This window comes from Rattus norvegicus, chromosome 9, assembly GCF_036323735.1.
Source record: "Rattus norvegicus strain BN/NHsdMcwi chromosome 9, GRCr8, whole genome shotgun sequence".
In the NCBI taxonomy this organism is placed as follows: Eukaryota; Metazoa; Chordata; class Mammalia; order Rodentia; family Muridae; genus Rattus; species Rattus norvegicus.
The window spans coordinates 92,658,494-92,665,204 of record NC_086027.1 but is presented as its reverse complement, the minus strand read 5'-3'; positions in this window follow the sequence as shown (position 1 = coordinate 92,665,204).

Below are 6,711 nucleotides of genomic sequence, written 5' to 3'. Positions count from 1 at the left end.
TTCATGCCTGTTCTACGGCAAGCCATTTTATATCACAACAGACAATAAAGAATGGTTTAAAGTGAATATGTATTATGTCATAGAGACCTAGGACTGGAAGTGATGCACACTGTTTAAGGGAAATAAAAAATTTTTACTCAGGCTTCAGGTAAGGCTTGAGTATGGGGATCAGCTCAACCCATCGGGAGCTTTAGTGTTTGACAGGTTTTCTATACACGACCCCAGGTATAGATGACCAGGCATTTCCCAGCGTGTCTAGGAGAATAGGCAGAAGAAGAACTGATGGGCATGGTGTGAGTTCCTACTGAGGAAGGCTGGCAATGTGTTGCTTTTTAGATAGCACCACCACAAGGACAATGAGAAGGAACCCTCCAGATTGAGGACTGTGGAAGGAGGAAAGTAGTACATCAGAACTAGGTAGCGAGCATGTATGATGCTCAAGAGAGAGCCTCATACCAACTAGTTTTTGTTTTCTGTAACAGAATTTAGTACTCAGCATTTTATGATAAATGCTGTATGGTGGGCCTTCAGATTTTATATATGTTTTATATATGTCATCAACCTGAAGAAGGTTTGGGGAAAAAGCATCTCCCAGTGAGAGCCATTTGATTTGATCAGTCAGTAGTCAACATGTCTTTGCTGAGCATTTCTGATAACCCAAGGCTCCTATTCACACACAATATAAATCAATTCAGAGCACAGCCAATGTATTACCTTGAGAACCTCTCCCAACGAACAATACCCAGATTCCATCAATAAGTACTTGTTCCTTGGTGTGACATCTGAAACCACCACTTCACAGCAATCTAAGAGTTGGAGAACCTTTTCAGTTCATGCAAGGAACTGGTCCATTAGATACCTCTGTCTCTTCTTTCCTCAGTGTTATTTCTTTTGAGTAATTTCACTATCAGCATCTTCTATGAGCCAAAATGGATCATGAATCTCTGATTAGCCTGTAGCATCACCACTGGATGGTTGGAGAGAGGAGCACACAACAGGAGAATGTCTCCATAAGGTCCCCCAGCGGAGAGCATAGCTAGACTCACAAATAAAAGCTCCTATCCTATTGGATGACACACCAGATGCTAGGGCCCTGGATCAGGTTTACTAGATCAGTGGCTGGTGTGCCACTGGCCACATTTTCTCTGACATGGACAACTGACATGGCACATGCAGGCATAGTGAATGCCCTCCAGTTCAGGGTAAATACCATAGAGATACCAGATGCTCTTTTATTGTCAGAAGGGCCCAGAGGAGGCAAGAAGTCATGGAAGGGGTGACAAGTCCACCGTTAAACAGTCTTAGTAGTTTATTTTCAAGCAGTTTATTAATTCATTAATTTACCCTGGCCTTTCAAAACTTCCCATTTTAAAAGAGATTCTGACATCTATCTCATGGCTCGTTGGTTTTAAACACTTGCCTTCCTGAAAAGATTGTTTTCTGGTTGAGAAGCATGTTTCTGTTCCATTGTTACTAAGCAAGGACTAGTAGGTACATGGTACTGTTTTTACTTGTATCCGTTTTATTGATACAATGAACATATACATTCAGAATCATTTTCAAGTAAATGCTAGAATAGACATGGAGCTGGGATCATAGTACTCATGAAACAACCATGAAAAAAAAATACTGCTCATAACACAGTCTTCATATCCATATGGGTTTAAGGATGCTGTATCAAGCAGCCCAGCTCTCCTACTGTGCTGTGAATTTTAGTACATTCTCTAGTAGCATTTCTTCCCAATAATATCTACTCCAGTGAGCAATTGGTATTCATACAAGGACATTCCCGTCGTAAAAATAACAGAGCATCTTAGAAACATGATGATCATTTTCTTAAGAAAATTTGCAATGATACTTCTAGGACAGAAACATTTTCTAGTTTCCCAACAGAGAGCAGATTATTTAAATTAGCTTAATGGTAAGAGTGTTTTTGATCTACTGCATGCATTTATAAGGATATTAGCTTTGTGTTTGGGTTGTAATGTATTCTTAAGCACCTCTTTCCGGTTTGTTTGTGCTGAAATGCTCCTTGCACTTATGAACTTAGCCAGGGTATTTGTCTAGAATCCTTTGTTAGGTTAGTTTGTAAGTACTTCATTTTTGGCAGGGGAATAAAACAAAATCTATTTGTAATCTCAGGCATGCGATGTTCAGTGGAGAGGAAAACCACCCCAGTGGAGTGGTAGGGCCAGGAAAGTATTTGGAATTCTACTTCCAGAAGTAAATATCTGAGAGACACACAGTTTTAAATTTTAGTGGCCAAATTCTCCTGTGCCTGTGGTTCCTTTCTGGTTGGCATCACTGCCTTCTCAGCATGAAGAAAGGAATGGGCTGGTTCTGCAGCAGAGCTAACAGAGAGACTAACAGATAGGGATTTGGACCAAGTGGCTGAGGAAAGAGAATTGGAAGTCAGACATTTATTTATGAGAGGGTAGAGCTGAGACTGGAGGGTTGGCCAAGTCTAGAACTCTAGATTTAAGAGAGCCATAGGACCTTGGCACTTTAACTCAAGACTTTCATGTTCAATGAAAACAATTGGGAAACACTGAGAAAGCAGATGATAATTTAGTAAATACTGTGTTTACAACAGGCAAATAAAGATCTTGGGTTTCTTTGCCTCTTCACTTTGCCCATTTGCCATTTGGGAGCCCGGTAAAGGCTTTCAAAAAAGGCCACGCAAGAAGTCTCTGCAGGCAATGCTTAAAGCAAGATCTAATCTAGATGTTCACACACTTTTTTGACTTCTGGTGTTCCCATGACTCTTACTGTCAACACTTTTCTAGTCTAGGCCACTGCCATTCCTGTGACTCTTGCTTGTTTTGCTTTCATGGCTCACAGGCTTGCCTGGAGCAAGAAAACATTTTGTAAACGGCTCAGCAAAGTCAACCAGGTTCCATTGAAGTCTATTATATGTAGGGCCTTGGGTTTTTCTATTGCTATGATAGAACACCATGACCAAAAGCAATTTTAAAAGAAAAGAGTTTGTTTCATCTTATGCTTACAGTTAATAGTCTGTTACTGAGCGAAGACAGGGCAGGAACCCAAGCAGGGCAGGAACCTAGAGGCAGGATCTGAAGCAGAAACCATAGAGGAGTGCTGCTTACAGACCTGCTCACCATAGCTTGTTCAGTCTGCTTCCTTATGTAGCTCAAGTCCACCTGCTTAGGAATAGCACTGTCACTGTGGGCTGGGCCTGCCCAAATCAGTCATCAATCAAGATAATGTCATACAGACTTGCCTTCAGGCCAATCGAATGGAGGTATTTTCTCAACTGAACTTTCTCTTCCTAGATAACATACACTGTGTCCTGTTGGCCCAAAAGTAGCCAGCACATTGCCCCCCTTGTCAATTTGACATACGAATACATCATATTTCAACTAAAATCTTTTGTTTCTCATTTGTCCCCAAGGTGTCATGTTTCATGGTTGTGTATACCCATAACTGTGTATACACACACACACACACACACACACACACACACACTTTATATACTTCCAAAATATCTTAAAAGCTTTCATCCTCTCCTGTGACATCACACTCTACCGGGGAATAAGTTACATAGGGTTCTTTATGTTTCCCAAGCAGTCCAGTTTTAACATAAGAACTCAGATACCTCATTAGGCCACACTGATGCTTTTTCTAGAAACTTGAAATTCTTCATATTCAACGACATGCCTGAGTGCCAAGTTACTCATTTCTCCCATCTCAAATAAGTTAGCTGCTGGGGCTATTATGATGTTAGCACGTCTTAATGTTTGAAATTGTTTGCTTATATTAGTGATTTCTTGTATTTATAAGTAAATTTTATTTGTCCAAACTTTTTTTCTTACGAGCATCAAAAGTCCTCTTGAGCTGAAGGAGATATATAAAGACGGTGATTGTTTTCTCTTTTATAACTGGATCTTGACCCTGCTCTGAGCCTCTGTCATAACAGAGCTGGATGTTCCTGTGGTTCCTTCTTTGATCTCATTTCATCAGTTTCCTTCACTGCTGTGGCAGATGACATCATGTGTCCTCGGAAGATGACTTTAAAGAGTCCCAAGTTACATCATCTCTGTGGCCTGGCAGTTCAGAAGGACAGACTTATCTTTCTCAATACGCATAATCAGATATCTTGTCAACTCTGTCCCAGCCATGAGCTATTCAGTTTGTGCCTGGGGTATGGAACACTGTGGGCTGTGTGGGTCACACTGATGTCATTTTAGGGAAATGATGAGAGAGAGCCACAGTAGGGTACATGTAATGGGTGAGAGTGGTTTCTCAAACACGGACTCAGAGACTCACCCCAGACAAATGACTGTGTTGATCTTGAAATGACTAAAGCAAACCACCACATATCCATGTGAATGAGCCGCATCTTACACTGACAGAAAAGTCTCCTAGCAGTCTAGCTCTTCTCCATGTATGTATATGCATGAAGTACTTATGCAAGTATCTGAAAACATCACCATGTACAATCAGACAAATGCTCCATTTACATGAGGTATTAGTAAACTCTACCTCATGTATGAAATCTGATGCTCTGCTTGATTTTGCAAGTAACATTCGATTATAAAATAACCACATGTGTCCAGCTTCTGTCTATAGATATTTCCCTCTACAATAATATAGCGGATTTGTGGCCAGGACCACTTAGTTTCACAGACACAAAACATTTGTTTTCTGATCTTTTACAGAAAATATCTGCTGACTGTTATTATATTTTAAAAATTGCCTGTTCAACTGAGTAATCTATAACCTAAAAAGGACTAGGAGGAGACAGACAGGATCGATTGAATCAGGAAGCTAATCAATACAGAAACAGATGTTATAACCAAACCACTATTAGTTTGGCTGGACAGATTGAGACTATTTAATGGAATTAACATTCGTCATTCTCCCGCTCTCTAATCTCAGGGATGAAATCTGCTCTAAGACTCTGGCAGAAGTAGCAACCAATGGCATGAGAGCAGAGAAATTCCAAATACTGCCGTGTTCCGGGGGATACTGATGGCTTCAGTAGAGCCATGGGCATATGTCACAAATGGAATCAGAATTTATTAAACTTTGTGCTTATATACATGTACAGTCTACATGACCAGTTAGAAAATGGAGTTCATTTTAATAATTTAATGATTGTATATTAACCAATTTCATTTTAAAGCTGGTTTCTTAAAAAAAAATCACCATAGTATATATTTCTTGACCTCCAAAAGTTCAAATGAGCATGTATAGTTCTAGCATAATTTGATTCTTTCAGGGGCTGACAGATCTACTCTAATACAACCCAGAAACTGAAAAAACAATTCAGGTCACCATCTTTTTATGTGGTTCTCTCCTGTTGACTGTATATCTAAACTAGTCTTTCCCACCATCCTGCTTGCTCTCCTCGTTCATTTTTATGATTCTCACTTGTTTGGTTCCCCTGTCAGCAAAATATGTATGCTTCAACACATGCCAAACATTTCTTGGTGCATCTCTCAGCTTCATAAGGCATCATGGTGGGTTCCCATTGTTCATTGGTGTTAGTGCTGCACACAGCCTTTGAGGTCCTGTTGTGTCTCCCTCAACATGCACTCAAGCTTCTTCTCATCCTTAGGTGTCAGACCCGACCCTTCTGCCTTCAATCCTCCTCTTTTTTCTTCCCTGTACTGTATTTTGAGTCAGTGTCTAGCTCTGTAGCCCAGAATGGCTTGAACCTGTTCTGAAGCCCAAGCTCACCTCAAATTCATGGAGATCTCATCACCATGCCCTGAGATCACTCTCTCGCTTGTGCGCTTCTTCTTGTATTTCTACCTTGCCTACTTTATCTACTTACTCCAGGAGATTATTTCTCAGCCTCATTTTTTCATTTTCGAGTTTTTGCTCTTGTAGTTCCCTTGCCTGGAATGCCCAGTTCTTCATGTGACATGTCATTATTGACATATCCATGCCAGTTCAAAGATTATTTTCTTAGTGAGGTCTTCCTCATTAGAGATTCACTCCTACCATATTGAACCAGGTCAATTTCAGGTAGCACATGCCTCTCATTTTTTCTCGAGTTTTTTTTCTTTCCATTACAGAGAGAGCAGTATACCTCTGCACCAGTTTATACTACAGGAATGAGAGTATGAGGGCCTAGAGAGATGGCTCAGTAGTTAAGAGGACTGTCTTGCCTTCCAAAAATCTAGGCAAAGAAGAAATCTCCCATATAAGAAAAATCTGTTTAGAAATTCTACAAAATAGATTTGTCTTCCTCTTTACCTTCCCCTCTCTTTTCTTTATTCCTTTAATTAATTTCTTTAGACAATTTCATACATGTATGTAATGTATCGGATTATTATCTACCCTGGCCAACTCTTGTCTCCCTCCCATCCCTGAACACAGTCCCCTTCTCCCCGCTATTTAGTCCTTTTTCCAGATTCATGACTTAGTTTGATTTTGTGATCCATTTGGCTTAACCAGGGCCATCTGTGTGACAACTGGATTAGAACTGTGTATTGGATCCTAATGGAGTCATCAGTGGGTACACAGATTAAGACAATGATTTCCTCTGCTGTGACTCTGTCATTAACAAATAATTCAAGATTAAATGCAAAGGCTCTGGAGTGCCTTCTCCATCCATTTGTGAATGTTGAGAGACCCATTCTGCAGCTGCTGTAAGTTTCTGATTGGAATGTATCTTGACGGAGGGTTTTATTTCCTAGCCCTTCTTATTTTCTGGCTTATAGATTCTTTTGATTCCCTCTC